Genomic DNA, 23,518 nt, shown 5'->3' with positions numbered 1-23,518 from the left:
TCCATAACGAAGCCCCGCTCGGACAACAACACCTTGCTCCGCTGCTCTATGTATCGCCTTCTGCTTTGGGTAGTGAGAAATTTTTCATAGGTGGGAGTTTCTTCATGTTGGGCCATTTATCTAGAGGAAAGTAAGTACCTACACAATGAAACCATGTTAGTTGTTGTTGTATCATAGTCGATTTGTAATTTAGATGTAGGAAACACCAAGGAAAACCAACAAAGAGAAAAAAAAAATCAACGCCGGCGCGAAGTGAGAAGTATTTTGATTTTGCTTCTGCAGCAATGCCGATATCGCAGTAGCAAGCCCGCTACGGCGAGCCCGTGACCGCTATAATGAAAAACCCCATTTCCCTTAGCTCGCGTCGGCGCTCTTGTGAGCGCTATGGCGGGTTCGCTACCATGGTACGAGTTCCGCTGCAGCGAACCCGTCTTCCCCAGCGAGGAAACCCTGGTTCCCCCAAAAATGGCTTCTCAAAATTTTGACAAACTTTCTACAGATTTCGACATAGATCGCATAATATGTTAACATGTATGTCACTTACACCCATGAAACACCTTCTTAACAGCAAATAGACAAAAAAATTCAAGCATTATCGAAAACCTCTTCTACAAGTACCCCACAACCCTAACAAGGTCTCACCCCAAAAATCTAGTAAATCTTAAGCAATGAACAATTTTGAGACTTTGTGGACCTCAATAACATGCTACAATGCGAGATATCCCTACTCTAATTGGTTTAAACCCTTATTCTACCATAATACAAGTTCTTACTATACCCAGCCATTTAGATATGAAAATTTCGAAAGGGGAGAGAGATACATACCTTGAAATTGAAAAAGCTTGAGAGTATTGCCAAGAAATCTATTCCTTGTTGTTTGCACCAAAGTTTGCCTTTTCTTGTGGATTGTGAAATGTAGAGAGTAAATGGGGGGGGGGGGGGGGGAGGGGGTATGGAGGGGTTTAACTGGGAGTGAAGGCAGAAGATTAGGGGGTTAAGGGAGTGAATGACAGGGAAAGTCGAGGGAAGTGGGGGGAGTGAATTGGTTAAGGGGGGAGTAGAATGGTTAGAAAGGTGGAATAAGCCACCCCTTAAACTGCCTGAGCAGTTGCGCTGCAGCGATTTCTCCCCGCTATGGCGAGCACCTCACCGCTACAGCGATGTGCGAAATTGGAGGGATCTGGCCCGTGCGGTCTCGAGGTTCGGTAGCGGTTCATCGTACTATGCTTTTGATGATATATTTTCGTCCATACCATGAGCTTCAAGTCTGCCTCTTAAAATGGTGTGTACGGCCTTACGTGGCCCAGTAGTATTGAAAGGGTAAAATAACCAATCCTTTCCCTAGCTGGCTTGTTTTTTTTCAATTATTTTTTTGGATAGCATGAAATATTAGTGTCCGTTGGCAATTAACCTCGAGAGCAAACTCGAACTAATTCTCCGCTGGTGCACAAAGACCTCAGATCAAGAATTTATATCACGATTTTGGTGCGAACTCCCTTGACCTTATAGCACTCAGGATGACATGATCGTTTAATCCTATGCCACCCTTGGTTGTTCAGCGACTAACGGATATTCATTTCGTATCTGATGTAACGACCCGTTCGGTCGTTATTAGACATTCCTCCGCCCTTGTATCATTAGTCTTCAAGGGGAAAATTTCATATATTCGAGGCAATTGAATCAAAAGGTGTGCGACCCGATGGATGCGTTTCGCCGCGGCGGTTCCGTCCCAGCAGACATAAGACCGTTGCATCGGTCGACGCAAGACAGTCCCCCTTAAGTACTTTATTTTAGAATTTAATCCCCTTTTCCACCAAACCTTCTTCTAAGCTGTCACTTGGGAGAGATCATGGGCAGAACATATGGAGACTTGAGTAAGGTAACCCTTCCTTTTGCTATCTTTTCTACAAGTTAATCCCTCGTTGTTAGGTTTGACCTCATGATGATAACAAACATGAAGCTCTTGAATTGGGAATATAAAGACAAAGATAGTTAAGTATAAAATCTAGATTTTTGTGCATTTTTTATTTTGACTCTCGTTAATGAAATTCGTGTTACTCCTAGAATTCTCCGTCGTGGTCTCCGTATTTAGAAGCAAGAGATGAAGACTCTGTGATTGTTCGTGGAACCTTCTCGGCCTCGAGGTAGGTTATGGTTTACTTGAGTCAGACTTTGATTAGTGAGTCGCATATATGTTATAGAATTGATGGGAGAAAGCATGATTAAGTCTTCAGACACAGAGTTCAGTTGGACATTAGAGAGATTGGTATCCATTATTGAATTACGTGGTCTTGTCGCCATTGAGTGAGTAGTTGAACCAAGATGAATAACTATTATGCTTGAGAGGATATGGTGGCATTTACGTTCTTAGGGCGATTAAGTTAGAAGGTGGGGATTCGCATACGTGCTGAGTTGATCATTATAGAGCGTGTTGTACTATTGGGCGGGGTGACGTGTGTGGAAATTTCATTTGTCTTCATTAGAGTATTCAAGTTGTGATTTAGCGGATTTCATGTGTGTGTGAGTAATGAGCTGAGTTATTTAGGTCTTGTTGTGACTTGTGGCATTATGCCTTGTAATCTTGATATTGATATTGTTGACTGATCATATTTTATATTTACCGACGAACTGGAATAGCGTGAACACACATTATGACGAGAAACACTATACACACACACACACACACACACACACACACATGTATATATATATGTATACGAAAAGGCAAATTTGACAGGAGGTGAAGATGTAGCCTAGTTAAGGGCTCGTGATCCGAGGTCAGTTTCAGAGCAAGTGGTACATGGACACCATGGATCTCCTGTAGGTCATGGCTATTTAGGCAAACAATACCACTTAGCATGTGTGTACGGATGTGATACTAACTAGGGTTGGATTGCATTCAATCGTGATTCATTCTGTTAATTTCATACTTGATTTGTCCTTATTGTTGACTGGTTGTGTTTTCGTGTAACTTCATGGCTCCGTTGACTCATGAGGGAAGGTAGTGTCGGAGTGATTATATTTAGTGTGAATCAAGTCTGGGAGTACAGTTGAGATACCGCTGTTGGTTGTATTATGTCCACTTAGCTTTGCTTGCTGTTGATTTGGCTAATGTCTGATGTGGGCTGTTGGGTTGTTGTGTCTATTTATCAACTTACGAGTCTGTTAAATTAAGGAGGAAAAAGGTAAAAATTAGTGGTCCCACTTAGTGTCTGTTGATATGGTGGTTGGGGTTTGTCCTTTATAAATTTTTATGGTTTGGCTTGTCCAGGAGTCTGTATTAGATGAAACAGTTGTTATCTGTTGGCCCTTACTTCCTAGTGTTACGTGGCATGGTAATGGGATATGAGCATGTTTATGTCAGAACTTTCAAGTATGGGTAGAATTTAAAGAGGATGTATGACTGTACCTATTTGTATTCTGATTGATTTTATATCATATTGCATGAACTAATCTTAGTCGACCTATGTTCCTTACAAGTACGTGTAGTATACTGATACTACTCTTGCTACATCCCTTTTGGGTTAGATGTATTTTCAGGTTATTGCTGAAGGTTTCATAGCTTGGAGTGCCGGACATCTTCCTACAGCTTCTGTGCATCTCGTTCCAAGGCAGAAGTTGTTCGTTTTATTTTAAATTTATTCCTCTGCATTATAAAAGCTCTTGTATACGTCTAGACTAGGTCTCGGGAAATTGTAGGCTTTAATTTTATGAAGAGTGTCATTTATGTCTTCTGACTTAATGTTTATGATTACCAGCAAATAAGCGTAAAAAATGAGTTTCAACAATGGGTTAGTTAGTGAGGGTTCACCTACTAGGAGGTAATTAGGTAGGTGCCCGCACGATCCGTAATTTTGATCATGACAGTGGTGATGACAATGAGATGAGGTAAATTTTCTTGAAGTTCAGAAAAACTTGAAAAATTACTCTCGAATAAAATTAATGTCATTAGCCAACGTACTAATTGATATATATCAGCTTCTCATAAAAGAAAAAGATGTTTTAATTGAAGAATTTGGTGAAATGGAGCAAGAAAGAGATGACATGGTAGACACTACTTTAGATTTGAAGGAACAAGTTGATGAAGTGTCTAGCGAAAACTTTTTGTTAAAAATTCAAATTAAAAAATGGATGTACGCACCCTCTAAAGGAAAGGAAAATGCTAGTAGGATTCAGCTTCAGCTTGAAACAGAACTTGACTATATCAAGATGAATCTTACTACCGCGCTTGAAAGGAACAAACAACTTCAAGAAAACTTAGAGAGGGTAAAAAATGATTTGGATAAGTCACTTCGACGGAACTAGTCCTCCAATATGATTACCTCTATGTCCAAGAGCAACACCGGAGGAAGGGAAGGTATTGGATTTCAAAAGGCTAAATCTCCCTACAATCCACATAGCAAGTGTGTTACTACTTTTGAAAATTGGTTGTGCACCCACTGTGGTCAAATAGGTCATTATAAAAATGCATGCAAAGCCAAAATTTAAGTTGTCCAAAAAAATAAGAAGTTCATTGAAAAGGAATCTAGAACAGAGGGACCTGGACCCCGAAAAAGGAAAATTGGTTTGCCTGCATGGACTAAAAGAAGCTTAATTCACCCGCTCTATCATTCTAAGGGACCCAAACCTCCTAAATCTAATCAGTGACTTAGTTTGCAGGCTGAAGTGTGAGGAAGCAGTCAAATTGATACATGAATAGAATAGTGGCTGCTCGAAGTATATGAGTAGAAATTGGATGATCTCCTCTTACTCAAGGCCTTCCAAGGAGGGAGTGTGTCCCTTGAAAATGGCAAGAAAGGGTATATTCTTGGGTTGAAAAAAAGTGGCAAGACACTCTCCCATGCAATTGAAAATGTGTGTTGTGTGAATGGGTTGAAGCACAACTTGTTAAGTGTTTCTCAAATATGTGATAAGGAAATGACTCCTGGTGAAGCCATTGAAACTTTAAATGGAAAGACTGATTTAACGAGTCAAGTCAAGCAGAGCGATAAAGAAGATGCTGCAGAATCTCCAAAGAGTACACAGGAACCTGGTCCCCCATTGCTTCACATGAAGCTGAACATCGGGTAGCTGATGTTGTATATGGTACCCCTGAGGCTGGACAAACCAATCATGAGAGTCAAGTCACTGAGGAAGAAAATGACAGATCCAACACAGGAGAACCCCGGTCCTTCGAATCCTGTGGTACAATTGCCAAACTGGAAGCACAAGGATCTCATCTATCATAACGTGATCACTCCCTTAGATTTTGGTATTCAAATTAAATCTAGGGCGAGAAACATGTTTACCATCTCAATCTTCTTGTCAAACTATACCCAAGAATATCAAGGAAGCGTTAAAAGATGTTAACTGGGTAATTGTTATGCAAGAATAACTCCATCAATTTAAGAGGAGCAAAATATGGAACCTGGTCCCTAGACCGTCTGATAGAATTGTGATAGGAACCAGGCCAAGCAAACATAAAGAGCCACTATGATCAGTCAACAAAAGTACATCAAGGAGCTGCTAAAGAGGTTTGCAATGGAGAATGCTAAGACCTTTTGATACTCCTATAGCCACTGCTACCAGGCTGGACATGGATGAACTTGGTTCTTCTATGAATGAAACAATGTATATGGGGATTATTGGGTCCTTACGCTACCTGACTGCAAGGAAAACCAACATTGTGTTTAGTATTGGTCTGTGTGCAAGGCTTAAATCAAGTCCAAAAGAATCTCATTTGAAGGCTACAAAAGAAATTCTTAGGTATCTCAAAGAGACTCCGGACCTGGTACTCTTCTATCCTTCAGGAGACAATTTTGACTTGGTTAGATATGCTGACTATGTTGGATATTTAGTAAATGGAAATATCATCTATGGAATGGCTCATTTTCTGGGATCATGCTTTATCTCATGGGGCATGAAGAAACAAAATTATGTGGCTCCTTCTACTGCAGAGGCTGAATATGAAACGACTGCATCTTGCTGTTCTCGATTGCTTTGAATCAAACAACAACTTTAAGATTCTGGTGTGTCTTACTAATTGTGTGCCTTGTTAAGTAATAATACAAGTGCACTCAGTATGTTAAAAAGCCAGTGCAACATAAGAGAACCAAGCACATTAACGTTAGTCACCACTTCCTGAGGGATAATGTTGAAAAGGGGTTGGTTTGTATGAAGTTTTTGTAAAACGGATGACCAGGTAGTAGATGTTACACCCTATTTTGAACGGGTCCAGGATAGTTTGCAACTTCCCGGTTCTTCTAACTGGTTTAAAAAGGATTAGAGTCGCCATCTTATTTCTAAGGAAAAACAGGAAACCTGGATGTATTTGTGTATCCACTCCATTTTTAGTCCACGAAACATATGAGATTATAGATAAGGGTTTTATTTACCCCATGAGGAGGGTATTAAGCATTCCACGGAGCCTGCCCGAAGACAGTCCTTAAACTTAGTTTAACTGAACACTAGAGGGTGATTATCTATCTTTTTATCATTATTATTACTTGTTTTCAAAATGTTGTGACTTCATGAAAAGCTACACTAGGTGATAATATACTAAGTATATACAGTGTATAAAAATGTATTCATATCAAGTATCAAGTGTTTATAAAGAATGTATATTAAAAAAGAATATATAAAAGAGAATGTACCTCGTAATTATAAAAGTGTATAAGGATTCGATGAAGTCTTCGGGTTCCTTCCGAGTGTCGTCTTCGGGATGTGTCTCCGGGTACCTGTATAAATACTTAGTAAGAGTGCTAGTAAGAGAATAAATAACTATCGAATGAATTAAAGAAATAATGAATAAACTTAACATAAAAACCCGTCTTTTGTACAGGAGAGGCCTTGGAAATCGACGAAAATTTCTTCATCGGCCAAAAGTGTAGTATTTTTAATAAATTGCAAGATGAAAGAAAAACTATTAGTTAAAAAAAATTGAAAAAATCAAAAAGTAAGGTATGTGATATAAAGTCTTTAAAAAGTGATTTGATAAAGATTCGTTGAAAAAGTAATGTGACCAAAGTCCTTGAAAAAGTAGTTTGACAAAAAGTTATTGAAAAGATGATTTGACATAAAGTTTTTTTGAAAAAGTGATTAGACAAAAGAATGATGAAACTTGATTTGGCCATAGGATTAGTGTACTGTATGTAATGTAACAAATGTATAGGTGAATGATGTATGTAAAAAGAACATAAGAATACAAATGAAAATATAGGTAAATATAAATATGATGTATAGCCAATGTAGAGTAAATGTAAATAGCAAAATATATAGAAAAAAGTAGGCATGTAGTGTGATGGTATTGACAAAAGTGTAAAGAAAATACTTGACAATGTATACATATATTGAAAATAAATAACGTTGTAGAGACAATATAGCAAAAGATAATGCATAAAAAATGTAGAGACAATAAGTGCATTCCTTTTAATGAAAAGTTTCTCTCTTGTTTTCTTAGTAGTTAAGTAATGTAAATATGTACATGTATATGTATATAACGTATTTGTATAAAAAATATATAAAAGAATAGATAGATGTAAGATAATATAAAGGAAAAGTGTGAAGAGTGTAAGGAAAATGTATGTAAAATGTAAAGAAAAATGTATAGAGAATACAAAAATTTAGAAACAATATATGAAGAAATTTAAAGACACAATGTATATAAATAAATGTAAAACTAATATAGATAAATAAATATAAAGGCAATGTATATAAAAAAAATATAAAGACGATGCAAGTAAATAAATGTAAAGACAATATATATGAATAATTAAAGAAGCAATGTATGAATGAAATATAAAGACAATTGAAAAAAAAAATATAGAAAGAGGAAGAAAGTGCTAGCCTTGCTAGTCGTCCTATAGAAAGAAAATCTAGAGAGTGTAGAGAGAAGAAAAATGTGTGTGAAGTAGTGTGCAAGTGATGAGAAAAATGAGAGGGAAAGTCCTCCTTTATATAGGCAAATGTAAACCACTTTTTATCCAAACCCGTGTGCCAAAACCATGGGCTTCACAAAATCATGGCTTCTCAAAACTATGTGCTAAATCTTATATGTGTTTAAAATTAGTTCCTCCGACTACCATGTAATAATAGACTGTTACTAAAAAATAATAAAGTATAAAAATATATTTAAGGTAATTTCGTGAATAAAGTAAAAAATGTGATTTGAATTAAGGAGACTTGCAAATTAATTGAAGTAAAACTGTATTAGCATGTCGTTTATATATAAACGACTGTAACAAAATAATTATTTAAAATGAAAATAAATTGATAAAAATTCATATTATTTAAAAATAAGAACAATCATCAATAAATTATATTAAAGTTAAAAAATGTATAAAAATGGTATATTGTGCTATTTAATGACTAGGAAGCCTAAAGAAGTTAATTTTTAAATACAGAGGGCCAAAATTGAGTGTCAACAGCTTGTCCCTCTTCGACCGGAGATGATGAAAGAGTTTTCGGACGAAGACGTTGACGTGTACCCAATTTTGGCTCGGCAAGGGATTGTTAAAATGATATGTACAAAGAAAGTAGTCAGACGTTAGCAGAGCTTTGACAATAATCTCCTTTTGTCAGCGGAGTTGTGATAAAAAGAAAAATGATAAAAAGGGAAGAATTGTTCAGGGCCGAAACACATTCACGTACCCATGTCATCGCTTCTAAAATTGCCCCAGTGTCGAGCTAGAGACTCTGGGAGGGTTCAAGATTGTATACTTGCTGGGGTAAGAATGATTCTCGCCTCGATGTGACCGAACTCTACATAGAGTTTCCTACATATCTCGTCCATCACGAGAATCAGGTCAATGTAGTTCGAAAGGTGGTAACTAATGGATGTTGTGGCAAATTTTGATCGTTTAATCAAAATTTTGCCCAGTGTTGTTAGAATGGTCCTAGCAAATGTAGGACGAAGAACGGTTGGGCTCGAATTGGATCTACCTACATATCCCTGAGATGGGAGTCAAATCGATTGTAGTTCGGGAAAATGATTTATTGCTATAGGGGCAACCGAATTATGAGCCATGGATTGAAATGGACTACAGAGTTGTGTGTCGGGATCCTGATGAAACTTCGGGTTGTGTGCCGAAGCTTTAAATGGAGAGGGGTCCTGGATAGTGTATAAGGACCGTGATGCATACTTCGGCTTGTGTGCTGGAGCCTTGGAATGAAATGATATCTCGTGTGTGCCGAGATCCTGATGCATACTCTGGTTTGCGTGCCAGAGCTTTGAATGGAATACCCGCATTAGAAGGTGGGCACCTGAACCGAAATTAAAATACCCGCATTGGAAGGTGGGCGCCTAACTGCAATTAAAATACCCGCATTAGAAGGTGGGCGCCTAACATAAATTCAAATACCCGCACTATGAGGTGGGCGCCTGACTTAAATGAAAATACCCGCATTAGAAGGTGGGCGCCTAACATAAATTAAAATGGCCGCATTATGAGATGAGCCCCTGACTGAAATGAAAATACCCGCATTAGAAGGTGGCTCCTATAAAATGTACTTGAAATGAAATACCCGCATTAGAAGGTGAGCACCTGACTGAAATTAAAATACCCACATTAGAAGGTGAGCACGGGACTGAAATTAAAATACCCGCATTAGAAGGTGAGTGCCTGAACTGGAATTAAAATACCTGCATTAGAAGGTGGACGCCTGACTGCAATTAAAATACCCGCATTAGAAGGTGGGCGCCTGACTGAAATTAAAATACGCACATTAGAAGGTGGGCGCCTGACTGAAATTAAAATACCCGCATTAGAAGGTGGGTGCCTGAACTGGAATTAAAATACTCGCATTAGAAGGTGAGTGCCTGACTGAAATTAAAATACATGTATTAGAAGGTGGACGCCTGATTGAAATTAAAATACCCGTATTAGAAGGTGGGTGCCTGACTGAAATTAAAATACTCGCATTAGAAGGTGGCTGCCTGACTAAAATTAAAATACCCGCATTAGAAGGTGGGCGCCTGAACTGAAATTAAAATACCCGTATTACAAGGTGGGTGCCTGACTAAAATTAAAATACCCGCATTAGAAGGTGGGTGCCTGAACTGGAATTAAAATACCCACATTAGAAGGTGGGCGCCTGTAATTTTTTTTTTTGGATGTATTTTTTCATTGTTTTTGTTTTAAAGAATATTGGAAAATGAAGAAGTGAAGAGAATCACGTCTTGACTTCAGTTGGTACCAACAATAAGTTTTGTGCATAAGAATTCCATCAATTTCTTCCCAGCTAACCGAGATTGACTTTGGGATAATTCCTATAGCTTCAAGTGGTACCTCAGACATACCTAAGTATCGATAAGATTTGTTTGTCTTGCTTCAAGCAAAGGTTTTGAACTATACCTATCCTTATGTTTCAAGTGCCCTCACCAGAAAGAAAATCCCTTTTTCACACATATTCAGTATTTTTGAACATTGGAACTTCTAGAGAAGTACACTCATACTCAGAAAGATGTTCAATACATGCAATTGTGATACTATAAGCTTGGCCGTCATGTAAGTATCTACTAATGTGAGAACCCTTGACATAAGATCACGTAGGGCTTGTTATGGGTTTGTAATGTAGGCTTGGGAAAAGGGTAGGATATCATTTGGGTAATGAGTAACGAATCCTTCCCTGAGCATTGCACTATGTTCGTGCTTGGTATTTGTGTGCTCTGACGCTGATCTGCTTCGTTTTGTTGTCACTTTCTTTTGTACTTGTGCGACTTCTTTTGCAAGTTGGAGCTTTTTTTTTTTTGGAGTTCGGGGTTGTATGCCCGAGATTCTGTGGGTATTAAGAGAATTGACCTGGGTTGTATGCCCGAGATTCTGTGGGGATTAAGAGAATTGACCTGGGTTGTATGCCCGAAGTCTTGATGCTAATTCCGGGTTGTATGCCAGAGTGTGAAAAATAAAAGGAATAACAGATTGTATGTCCGAGATCCCGAATGACTGATTTTTTTTGGGCTCCTTCTTGCTTTGGAGGTCGTTCTTCGTCTTTGTTTTTCTGGGACTGTTGAATCGTTTTTTTTCTTTGGAAGCTTCAGCTTGGATCTCCATCCACGATTGAATGTTTCTAGTGCGCTCAGGGAGGTCGGGCCAAGAGAGGAATAGTACATGTATGCACTCAGAAATGGTATAGGCTTATGATGTGGTTGTCAAAGAAAAGGCTTTAGGCTCAAAGGGGAATGCTAGGGATAATGTTATTTGGTAGGCTAGAAAGGCTCAAACAGGTCAAAGTAAAGGTGGCAACCGGTTCCAACCGGAACCGGTTATGGAACCGGTTAAGGAACCGGTTAACCGGTTTTAAACCTCAAACCGGAACCGGTCCGGTTCGGAGTGGTTAAAATCTTTTTTTTTTTTGTATTATATATATATATATATATATTATAGTATTTATTTGTATATTGTAGCTATATTTTCATATGTTATACAACTTTATAATTAAAGTTTAAATATTTACTGACTAACAGCCTAACAGCAAGTCAGCAATACAGAATAGTGCTTTTCGTATACATATATATGTATAACTTACATATACTTATATATATGTATAACTTAATATATATATATACTAAATATATGTATAACTTAATATATATACTATATATACTTATATATATATGTACTATATACTCTATATACTTATATATATGTATAACTTAATATATATACTATACATACTTATATATATGTACTATATACTATATATACTTATATATATATATATATATATATAACTTATTATATATACTATATATATGTATAACTTAATATATATACTAAATATATGTATAACTTAATATATATGTATATATATGTACTATATACTATATATACTTATATATATGTATAACTTAATATATATACTATATATACATATCTACTATATATACTATATATACTTAATATATATATACATATCTACTATATATACTATATATACTTAATATACTTAATATATATATACATATCTACTATATATACTATATATACTTAATATACTTAATATATATATACATATCTACTATATATACTTAATATATATGTACTATATACTCTATATACTTATATATATGTATAACTTAATATATATACTATACATACTTATATATATGTACTATATACTATATATACTTATATATATATGTATAACTTATTATATATACTATATATATGTCTAACTTAATATATATACTAAATATATGTATAACTTAATATATATACTATATATATGTATATATATGTACTATATACTATATATACTTATATATATATATGTATATATATGTACTATATACTATATATACTTATATATATGTATAACTTAATATATATACTATATATACATATCTACTATATATACTATATATACTTAATATATATACTATATATGTACTATATACTATATATACTTACTTATATACTTTAGTTTTTTTTTTTTTTTTTTTTTTTTTTACCGGTTAAACCGGTCCGGTTCCGGTTTTACCGGTTTAACCGGTTCCGGTTTCCAAAATATTGGAACCGGACCGGTAAACCATTAAACGGTTAACCGGAACCGGTTAACCGGTTCTACCGGTTCCGGTTCCGGTTCCGGTTTAACCGGTCCGATTACCGGTTAAAACCGGTAAGGCCAAACCGGTTGCCACCTCTAGGTCAAAGAAGGCCTACGATCCTTTCCTATATCAAGTGTTACTCATAATTTCGCCTCAACAGACATTCACGCCAACTTCTAGATCACAATGCAATGCAATTGAACGCTGTTCATGTCTTATAAGCATGCAAGAGAATTTTTCAAGTGTCACTTAAGGTGTGAATGAGTGGTACCAAAAGAATCTATGGTTTACCACGAAGTTAGTCTTCTCCATCATATCGATTGTTATTTGTTTATTTCTTATGCACATTCCTAACTGTGTTGGTACCAACCAAGCCAAAGATATGAATCTAAAAAATATTTTTTTGTATTTTTTGAATAAGGGGTACCGAACCCAATAAGGGTTGCCTACGTATCTCATCTTTAATGAGAATCAGGTGCGCGTAGTTCGTTCAGAGAGGTAAGAACAATGATTTTTTTTTATTTTCAAATAATTTTAGACTTTTTATTTTTTTACTTTTTTGAATAATGAATACCGAACCCAAAAGGTCTGCCTACGTATCTCATCAAATAAGAGAATCAGGTGTGCGTAGTTCTTGCAGATAAGATATAAGAAGAGGTGCCGATTGAAGGCGGAGTTTTGCAAGTACTCCGACAGACGGCAGAAGGGTGTGTTGTAAGCACGGGGCTTTGAAAATTATCCAGGAAGGGACCAATCATAGGCTCAGAGCTTGGACAATACTATGGCCAGGCGGCTGAGAAGAAGGATGTCAACCGTAGATGGAGCCTGGACATTACTCCAGTACACTGACAAAATTGTTATGGAGGAGAAGGTCGGACGTTGGCAAAGCTTTGACACTACTCTGCATCCATTGGCATGGTTGGCTATGAGGAAATGTCAACGTCAGCGGAGCTTTAAAAACAATCCGCGTCCATTGGCAAGGTTATAAGAGGGGATGCCGACCTTTACGGAGTTTCTAAAAATACTCCGCGCCCATCGGTAAGATTGCAATGATTGGGTACCAAACTATTTGCGGAGCTTTGACATTACTCCTTGTCAGTTGGCACGATTATTGTATAGTTGAGGGGGGAAGAATTTACATGTGTTGAACCCTTGGGGTTGAAAAATAAACTCCGACAAGCCAAAGTTCCATGGCCTTCAATGCTTAGGAGAAGAAGAAAAACTTATATCCCATATTTAACGACCAAAGCCAAGTGACGGTTGGGGTAAGCCTGGAATTGGCGCTGTTGAATTTTGAATCAAAATGATGGTTGCAAAGATTGGAAATGGGTATGAAAAATAATGTGGATGTGAGGGTGGTCGTAAAGACCAAAAAATGGGTGTGAGGGTTTGGAAAGGTTCCAAGCTCAACACAAGTCAACCAAAATTGTCCGATAAAGCAGACGAGGCGGAAAAAGATATGTCTAGTATATATGTATGTCTAGCATATATGTACAACTAAAGAATGTCTAATATATATGTATAACTAAAGAATGTCTAATAAATACAGTATGTGAAACAATAAAGAATATGTAAGATGCAAAAAACAAGTAGCAAACAAAGAATGAAATTAATCCGGCTAGAGCAGTGATCAAAATTATACATACAACGGCCTAAGAATTCTAAGAGTAGATTCACCTAAGCTGATAAAGAATATTCGGAAAACTGCGAGATGGCAAGTAGTAAGACTAGCCCACCAATCTCTGAAACTAAGGAGTTTGAAGAAGGTTCGGAGGAGCGCAAAAGCACAACTCGCATGCACAATGTGTGTATGTGTATGGCCAAAGACTCAATTGAAAGTGTGATGACAGTATAAAGAAAATAGTAACAGGTAGTGTCTTCAATTAAATAAGGAACACAAGTTTGGCTTTGGCTCGTGTCCCTTCAAAGATAATATTGTAGCAGTTCACGATATATACATAAAAAGTAATAATAATAAAAACAAAAAAATAATCACATATCCCTCAAGTGCTCACTTAAACTAAGTCTGTTAAGGTCAAAACCTAGGTAATCCCCAGCAGAGTTGCCATTCTGTTACGCCTTATTTTGAACGGGTCCAAGATAGTTTGCAACTTCCCCGTTCTTCTAACTGGTTTAAAAAGGGTTAGAGTCGCCACCTTATTTTTAAGGAAAAACAGGAAACCTGTATGTATTTGTGTCCACTCCATTTTTAGTCCACGAAACATATGAGATTCTAGATAAGGGTTTTATTTACCCCATGAGGAAGGTATTAAGCATTCCACGGAGCATGCCCGAAGACAGTCCTTAAACTTAGTTTAACTGAACACTAGAGGGTGATTATCTATCTTTTTATCATTATTATTACCTGTTTTTAAAATGTTGTGACTTCATGAAAAGCTACACTAGGTGATAATATACTAAGTATATACAGTGTATAAAAATGTATTCATATCAAGTCTCAAGTGTTTATAAAGAATGTATATTAAAAAAGAATATATAAAAGAGAATGTACCTCGTAAGTATAAAAGTGTATAAGGATTCGATGAAGTCTTCGGGTTCCTTCCGAGTGTCGTCTTCGGGATGTGTCTCCGGGTACCTGTATAAATACTTAGTAAAAGTGTTAGTAAGAGAATAAATAACTATCGAATGAATTAAAGAAATAATGAATAAACTTAACATAAAAACCCGTCTTTTGTACAGGGGAGGCCTTGGAAATCGACGAAAATTTCTTCATCGGCCAAAAGTGTAGTAGTTTTAATAAATTGCAAGATGAAAGAAAAAGTATTAGTTAAAAAAAATTGAAAAAGTCAAAAAGTAAGGTATGTGACATAAAATCTTTAAAAAGTGATTTGATAAAGATTCTTTGAAAAGTAATGTGACCAAAGTCCTTGAAAAAGTAGTTTGACAAAAAGTTATTGAAAAGATGATTTGACATAAAGTTTTTTTGAAAAAGTGATTAGACAAAAGAATGATGAAACTTGATTTGACCATAGGATTAGTGTACTGTATGTAATGTAACAAATGTATAGGTGAATGATGTATGTAAAAAGAACATAAGAATACAAATGAAAATATAGGTAAATATAAATATGATGTATAGCCAATGTAGAGTAAATGTAAATAGCAAAATATATAGAAAATAATAGGCATGTAGTGTGATGGTATTGACAAAAGTGTAAAGAAAATACTTGACAATGTATACATATATTGAAAATAAATAAAGTTGTAGAGACAATATAGCAGAAGATAATGCATAAAAAATGTAGAGACAATAAGTGCATTCCTTTTAATGAAAAATTTCTCTCTTCTTTTCTTAGTAGTTAAGTAATGTAAATATGTACATGTATATGTATATAACGTATTTGTATAAAAAATATATAAAAGAATAGATAGATGTAAGATAATATAAAGGAAAAGTGTGAAGAGTGTAAGGAAAATGTATGTAAAATGTAAAGAAAAATGTATAGAGAATACAAAAATTTAGAAACAATATATGAAGAAATTTAAAGACACAATGTATATAAATAAATGTAAAACTAATATAGATAAATAAATATAAAGGCAATGTATATAAAAAAAATATAAAGACGATGCAAGTAAATAAATGTAAAGACAATATATATGAATAATTAAAGAAGCAATGTATGAATGAAATATAAAGACAATTGAAAAAAAAATATAGAAAGAGGAAGAAAGTGCTAGCCTTGCTAGTCTTCCTATAGAAAGAAAATCTAGAGAGTGTAGAGAGAGAAAAAATGTGTGTGAGGTAGTGTGCAAGTGATGAGAAAAATGAGAGGGAAAGTCCTCCTTTATATAGGCAAATGTAAACCACTTTTTATCCAAACTCGTGTGCCAAAATCATGGGATTCACAAAACCATGTGCTAAATCTTATCTGTGTTTAAAATTAGTTCCTCCGACTTCCATGTAATGATAGACTGTAACTAAAAAATAATAAAGTATAAAAATATATTTAAGGTAATTTCGTGAATAAAGTAAAAAATGTGATTTGAATTAAGGAGACTTGCAAATTAATTGAAGTAAAACTATATTAGCATGTCGTTTATATACAAACAACTGTAACAAAATAATTATTTAAAATGAAAATAAATTGATAAAAATTCCTATTATTTAAAAATAAGGACAATCATCAATAAATTATATTAAAGTTAAAAATTGTATAAAAACAGTATATTGTGCTATTTAATGACTAGGAAGCCTAAAGAAGTTAATTTTTAAATACAACCAAAATTGGGTGTTAACAGTAAATATCCTCACCAAGCACTGAGCACGGAACACTTTGAAAGAAATTGCTTGGAGCTGGGGTTGATCAAGATCAACTAACTGTTCCCCTACAAGTTCCCTCAATGATTGGCTATGTTAGGAGGATAGGTACATGCTGAAAGTGTTTTTTGCTAACATCTAACTCAGTTTTATACAGTTACAGGTATGCACACAAGGCAATCTCAAGACAATACAAGGATAAATGACATTGTATACTTCAGAGACTTTGCCTAAATTTTTAAAAATTATCCAGGAACATGGTTCCTGTGACTCAGGTTAGTAGTCTCATCAGTAATTGTGTGTCTTTAAACTGCCTAGAGTGACATGACATTAAAATGATTTTCCCGTCTATAACCTCTAAACTCCATCCAACTTGCCATGATTCTGAATCGGCTCAAGAGACCAAAGTGTAATGTTCCCACTTTTTCATCTCCAACCAATCATAGTAGGTTCCTTCTCCTCTTCCTAAATCCAACTCACCCAAACAAAATCCCACCATCTCTCCTACAACATCCGCATATCTTTCCGATCACAATCTTAAAATCTCACCCCCAAAATCGCCAATTCCTACTGACCCTACACCACCAGCCTCACTCTCAGAACCTACTCCCAAGAAATTTGTTTCTGAACCTGTAACCACCACTCCTGAGGAACATACCGTGTCACATGATAGTGACAAGACTATTTTAATGTCAAAATTTTGGGGTCTAACATTCTAGAAAGTGAAGTTGCTGAGGGCGTGTCTGGGATTCTTGAAACCATTGAAAAATTAAAACAGGGGGAAATTTGAGTGAACAGGTCCCCCAATCTGGGGGAATCTGTTGATAAACTGGAGAAAGGGGATGGGGATGAAGTAGTACAACTTGATGTGGTGAAAGTGGATACTGAAAAAAAAAGTTGAGGACACTCCATTTGAGAGGAATGAAAAAGGTAAGTCAGCAGGGATTGCACCGGACGTGGTGCTGATGTTATAGAAAACTAAGGAAAAGAGAGAAAAGTTAGGAAAGGAAAGACAGCAGTGGTAGTTGATGCACAAAAACCTAATGCTGAGAACGAAGAGTCGGAAGCAAATAAAGCTAAGGCCCAACCTATTCGCATGAGGAAGGCAAGTATGGATGAGGAACCGGGTTCCTCTTTAAAGAAACAAAGAAATCGAGATTACTTAATGCGATAGGAAAGAAAACCTGAAAAATCAAAGGGTACTGAATGGCAGAGTGTTTGATCCGGAGATAGCTAAAATATTAGGATGAAAGACCTTCTAGAGATGGTTGAATTCCAAATGTTCACCTTGAGTATGCTTGAGGAGTGTGAATGCATGCCCAAAAAGGGAGGAGTTGGCAGTAGTTTCACAATCTCAAGCTTGATTAATCGTACAGAAGCAAGCCAATGCAAATATCGCCCGGTTGAAAGCGGAGAACTAAATTCTTAGGACTGATATTCAAAAAAAGGTGCAATGGGAGGTAAGGAACCTTGTGCCATTGGGTCGCTGAAAGCAGAAAATACAAAGTTGAAGGCACAAGTGGAGGAACTGAACAGGCAACTGGTCCATAGCCAGCGAGCTGCAATGAGAGGATCGACAAACTCCTCAAACTAATCCATTGACCTGGTCCTTCCTCCTAGCAGTCCATTTCCTTCCCTCCTACATCCTCTCTCCTACAACCCCCTGCTTCTAAACCCTTTATTAATGCCCCACCCTTTTTTAATCTTTTTAACGACTGTGGCACTTATGGTCGTTTAAAAATCACATTTTGTATTGTTGGCACTGTGAAGTATATTCTTGTTGTACATCACTTTTTTCATTTTCTCTTATCTATGAAATGTTATTTAACTTGTTCGTTATTGATTATTGCTTTTGTTGTGTTGCCCCAGTGGCCATGAGTTAATGTTGCTAAACTTCTTTTTGCTTGTGTTGTTGTTTTTACTCTTTTCGATAATGCCCAAAGGGGGATTGATAATTTGATAATGCTGCCGCGAACATATTGCTATGAGATAGATTTTAATCTCAGTGTTCTCAGGGGGAATATCAAATTATGTGTTTGTCATCATCAAAAAAAGAGAAATTGATCAGCTATGCTATCTCGTGTTTTGATGAGTTGACAAACTATTTCTCAGGGAAACAAGTAGGGATCTGGTTCTCAGGGGAATATTAATTATGTGTTTGTCATCATAAAAAGGAAGAAAATGATAAGCTATGCTATTTCGTGTTTTCATGAATTAATAAACTTCGGAATCAGATATGTTCATAGAGGAAAGTGTTGTCGTACTTAAAGATGGGTCTATTTCTTAGGGGAAACATGTGGGGATCTGGTTCTTAAGGGAAATTGATAAGTTATGCTACTTCGTGTTTTGATGATTTGACAAACCTACTCGAGGAACCAGAGGTATGTCTTTAGAGGGTCTAGATGAGGAACCAGATACGACCAGGTCCTAGCCATTGCTTTGTCAACTCTACAACTGTAAAGCTGCTGACACCGTACCAACTGGCAGCAGTACAACAGAAGAGTTGCAGGTTTTTTCTTTTGAGGGAACAAATGAGGAACCAGATATGTTTATAGAGGGAAGATATGAGGGACCAGAGAGAAGCTGTCACGACCCAACCCCGTGGGCCGCGACCAGTGCCCGAGCTGGGCACCTATACGTACCCGATACCCCAAATTAGCATATTAACAGAATAATAATATAATAATAATATTAGTGGTCGCTACAGAATTTAGCAGAAAAGCAGACTTGGCACACATAGGCCGATAAGGCCATCACAGAACAGAATATCCTAAACATATATACAGAACCCACACAGATGTATCCACAGACCTCTACAGAACATATCATAATCATAAGACGGGACAGGGCCCCGTCATACCCTGAACAAAGTACATATCCAGATAGCAGTGACAGACTGTACCAAAAGATGGACTCTGTAGAAGAGAGCGCCCCAAATAGCAGAAATAGGATCCTAAACGTGTGGATCAGCGAACCTGTCGTCAGTACCTGCGCGGCATGAAAACGCAGCCCCCGAAGGAAGGGGGTCAGTACGAAATATGTACTGAATATGTAAAGCCTGAGCTGCAGAAACAAAATCATAACTGGTGCAGAACATACAGAAAGTAAACGGAAAATCCAAAGTATCAGATACATATTTCCAAAGCATGCAGAGTGTGTACAGAACATATGTCATATCAAATCCGGCCCCTGCCAAGGGACTCGGCAGACAGAACGTGGCCACCCTCCCGACGCTGGTGCCACAACACAGAAGAATCAGAATAGGGGCATAACCCCGTAACATAATATGTCATATCAGATGGCCATAGTAAATCATATCCGAACAAACGTACATGGCACAGCATACTCCACAAACCCATGTACGCATATACCTGCCCCCTCACATCGAGGCACGGCGAACAATGCAGGGGATTACGCTTGACAACATATCCTGGCCCGGGCTCAGTGTGGGAAACATTGGGACATCCACGAATGGAGTAGTGAGAGACTAATGCAATTTAAAAATATAATAAATGTTTTCAAAGACTCGATGAAGCGTATCAAAGACAAACAAATCCAATGGGGTCGGACGGAATCATAATAAATGTATTTCGGATATCATAATAAATTACAGAAGTATAACTTTCCCGAAGTCATTCCGAGTGTCAAAATAATTTATAATATTTAACAGAATATTTAAAATAATATTCGTTAAGCGATTAGTAGGGTAATTAAAACATTTCTTTCAAAAATCGCTTAAAAAGGAAGCTTTAACACATTAGGGGCAAAACCGTAAATAGCGGGCCCGCCTTGGGACAAACAAGGAGGCGGGCTCAAATTGTGCCCTCTAAGCATATAGTATCACCTAAAAAGGTTATACAAACATTCTATGACTTTCTGAATAATTTAGAGCAAAATTGCATAATTTGAGAAAAAGCGTATCAAAATGGTTCAATTCTACTGAAGGAAAAACTGAAATTTTGTCTTGCGGATTCCGAGGGCCAAGAGGTCCTTCGAGGCCCGGATCCGACCCTAACACACTAGGGGCATGCCAAGGGAAGAATTGGGGTTGCTTTACATACCTTTCGCGCTCCTTAAGCCTTTCCAAACTCACTTCCCGTTTCGTCGAAAAACTGCAATTGGTCAAGTTTACCAATTGTTAATTATTAATGCCATTATTTCAACTTTAAGCATATTTGGCTACCGAAATTTCGGCAGCACTTCCCCTATACATATGACACCCCGAGAATTCAACTCGGCTATAAATCATCAACAACAACCCAAACGACAACAACAATATCAACAATGAACATTAAAACACAAATATCCTTCAACTAGTCATTTTTCTCACAAGTTGACATAATCTTCAATTCAACCCAACTTTCAACTAAGATCAATAATTTCATATTCAACAACCATCATGATCATCACCATATAGTTCTAGAAACATTTCATATCGTTTTCCTTAAGATATACACTCGATATACATGATATACAATCTTCCGCCAAAATCATAACTTATGCAAAACATCAAATCTTTGGCATACAACTTCATAACAAGTTTCCAACTTCCAAATTCATCAACCATAATCATAATTCACATCTTAACAACTTCATTTCCATAATATCACAAAATTATTCTAAAGTGACATAATCATCTACATTCCAACTTCAACCAAAATTCATTCAACTTTCATTCCCAATATAATTTCCATCATAACCACAACTAGAATGCAACATAAAATTCAACTCATATATGTATACAACATATATACACCCATGGCTACATATATATATACATACCCACTTTGCAAACTTCCTTATTTCCATAATTTCTACTCATTTCCACATACCACAACATAAACAAACCTTCATAACATAAGAAAAAGGAATTGATTCTTACCTTTTTCTACAAACTTCTTCACTTGAACAAGTTGTCAACTTGAAGAAATAAGTGCTCCTTCTTCCAAAAACAATTACACCAAGTTGTAGAGGACACTTAATTTAGTAGGAATTCAACAAGAAAATAATTTTAGAGGCAAGATTTTGAGGGGTGATTTTTCTATGGCCAAACCCGAAATGCCCTCTTTTTGTTCTTGTTTTTCTCTTGTTTTTCCTCCTATTCTTTCTCTTGAAAGTTCTATGGAATTTGGATGATTAAGTGGTCTTTTATTCATTGACCACATGACTTAATTCCATGGGCTTGGATCCTTTTTATGGACCATGGCCGAATGGCTCCTCACTTGGGCCTGAATTTTTTTTTTCATTTTTTTTGGGCCAACTCGGTTGGTCCCGAGTTGGGCCTAGCCCACTGACCTTTCGACCTTAAAACGTTCATATCTCCTTGTACCGACGTCACCTGGGAACCCACGACCTATGGATGGAAAGCTAATTCAATTATCTACAACTTCTATTTCAAGGTATTTTCGAAATTCCAAACTTACAATACAGTTTTTGCCCCCCAAAGTCAGGTCACCCGAAAACGTTTTCTTAAAAATATTCGTTTGGAGGGTTTCCACTTTGATTTGGTCCAAAGGTACTTCATGAGTTGTGTTTAACTTTACATATGTGATTCATATGACTTTTCAGATGTTCCAAAAAAAATCTCGGTATGTGGGCCCCACCCCAGCAGATGCTCCGAGGTTCAAAAATACGGGATATAACAGAAGCGGACCCATGATTTAAAAACAGGGGGACACCACTATCTTTAACATAGTTATGCCAATTACTAACTACAAAGACCTACAACTCTCTTAAAACTTAAAAATTGCAATAAATTACGAGTAAAGTATAAACTTCAAAATGATCAAATGTCCTTAATTTAGTACCAATATACAAAAGTAGATCATCCATTCATTCTTGATATCGATGCGCTTTCATTTTCTGAAAACGGTCAATGATAGTATCGTTGCTTATATTTACAAATATGTCCTTCTCGATGTAACGAACTAAACAATTATTTAAAAATTCATCACCAATACTACTACACAGTTCATTCTTGATATGCTTCATGGATGAGAATTCTCTTTCTATAGTTGTTGTAGCGACAGGTAAAATCAACGTCAACTTCACAAGCAAGTACACAAGAGAATAAGTCTCCACAAGATTTGCACTAACCAATGCTTCTGCCAAATCACCAATTCCTTTCAAATTAGAGAATCTAGGATGATCACGTCGCATGTGTATTATGAAAATTTTAAATTGGTAACTGAGGTCTCGAAGCTTCAATCCACCAAACTCTTTTGGATAATGCTTGGCCAATATTATTATTCTTTCCTTATCAAACTTAGCAAAACCATTAGCCGGATTCAAGCTTGCCATACCAAGAAGCAAGTCATCACTCACAGCATCAAAACGATTATTGAGCTCTTGAAGTTGCAAATCAATTATAGCATAAAAGAGATCAAAATGTAAGTGATGTGAATAAGTAACACTATAAGATCTACACTTTGACTTTCCAGGGATATAAAATTCGTCCATCTTAGGTACTGAGATATCATGTTTATTACAATTGAGGAAGCGCCATTCATCAAAGGTTTCCATCCATTGACTCTCAACGATTGTAATCTTTCCTTAGTAATGTCAAGAAATATCATTGCATTGACAATATCCTATTCTTTACTTCTATAAAGATGTGCTGAGCTCATTCAACATCACCAATATTTTCAACATCAAGTGAAGTAAGAAAACAAATTCAAATTCATTGATCATACTCAAAAAAGCTCCTGTTG

Source organism: Lycium barbarum, chromosome 3 (genome assembly GCF_019175385.1).
Source record: "Lycium barbarum isolate Lr01 chromosome 3, ASM1917538v2, whole genome shotgun sequence".
NCBI lineage: Eukaryota > Viridiplantae > Streptophyta > Magnoliopsida > Solanales > Solanaceae > Lycium > Lycium barbarum.
This window is presented reverse-complemented; position numbering follows the sequence as displayed.